The sequence below is a fragment of the Camelus bactrianus genome, chromosome 1 (assembly GCF_048773025.1).
Source record: "Camelus bactrianus isolate YW-2024 breed Bactrian camel chromosome 1, ASM4877302v1, whole genome shotgun sequence".
Classification (NCBI taxonomy): Eukaryota; Metazoa; Chordata; class Mammalia; order Artiodactyla; family Camelidae; genus Camelus; species Camelus bactrianus.
This window is the reverse complement of record NC_133539.1, coordinates 100,682,903-100,684,022: the sequence shown is the minus strand read 5'-3', so window position 1 is coordinate 100,684,022 and position 1,120 is coordinate 100,682,903. Positions and strand designations below refer to the sequence as shown.

General features: G+C 40.0%; 1 non-coding gene across 1 annotated transcript; it reads right to left on the bottom strand.

Annotated features, from left to right (window-relative positions):
* Nucleotides 1-421: 421 nt before the first annotated feature.
* TRNAA-UGC (transfer RNA alanine (anticodon UGC)) lies at nucleotides 422-494 on the bottom strand. The gene has a single exon. It is a non-coding gene; the product is annotated as a tRNA-Ala (tRNA).
* Between the last annotated feature and the right edge of the window lie 626 nt (nucleotides 495-1,120).

Sequence of the window (1,120 nt, the reverse complement as noted above, 5' to 3'; positions counted from 1 at the left end):
TAATAGAAAGAAAAGGAGATTGTTGTAGGCCATCTACTCCCTGTCAAATCACTTGGACTAGACTGAAGCTCATCATGAAAAATGGCATAGGGCCAGAAGAGACGCTGCTGTTTCTAGGAGACTCTGGGCAGAAATACTGCTGTTTCTGGACTGAAGTGACAAAGGGCAATGCAGAGTTGGAGAGGAGGTAAATCCTCCTTAACTGCACAGAACTCAGCACATCTCCAGCCCTAAGAAAATGGGCAACTTTGGATGCATACCTGGACAGTACCCTTGTGGCGTGTGCACACTGATATTCTTATAATGTTCTCAATGTGTGCTTTGTCACCACTCACACTGATGCTACTTTTTTTTTTTTTTTATTGCTTTGCTTTGTTTTGTTTTGGGGTGGTAATTAGGTTTGTTTGTTTGTTTATCTTAATGGAGGTACTGGGGATTGAACCCAGGACCTCATGCATGCAAGGCATGCACTCTATCACTGAGCTATACTCTCCCTTTAAATATACTTTAGACATAAAAATTTTTTTTTTCTATTTCTAGTCCTAAAGCATCATCTTTACTATAATCTTTTCATGTTACCTAATAAGAAAGAAAGGGCAAAACAAGCCCACTTTACTTAGACTTGTTTAACTCAGATACACTGAAAAGCCTGGGACATTCGTAAAAGTTTCTGGCCCAATGAATAAAGTTTATAGCCAAGATATTTGCAGTAACTCATAAGCATGTATTGTCGAGTGATACCACGTCTTAAAGCACTTGTTCATCGGCCATAACTTGGGAACAGTAGCTTATGGCAAGCAGGAACTTGAAACCTTCACATGGCTGTGGTTATGAGCCAGGAAATGAGAAATTAAGCAGAATCAGAAAAGCAGATGTTGGATCTAAGTCAGGAGTCAGTACGACACCTCACAGAAAGATAGAATGCCGCCTAGAACAACGTCCAGTATGATCAATATGTCACTACATTAAATTGCTGCTCCAGAACAGTCAAAAAGATAGCCTTGGACTTACTCATGGACATTTCAATAAGCAAGACTGAGGTAAGACAGAAAGATCCAAGAGGACTGGGACATTGGGAGTCATGAAGACTCTCTTTGGGGGAAAAATAAGATAGAATAAA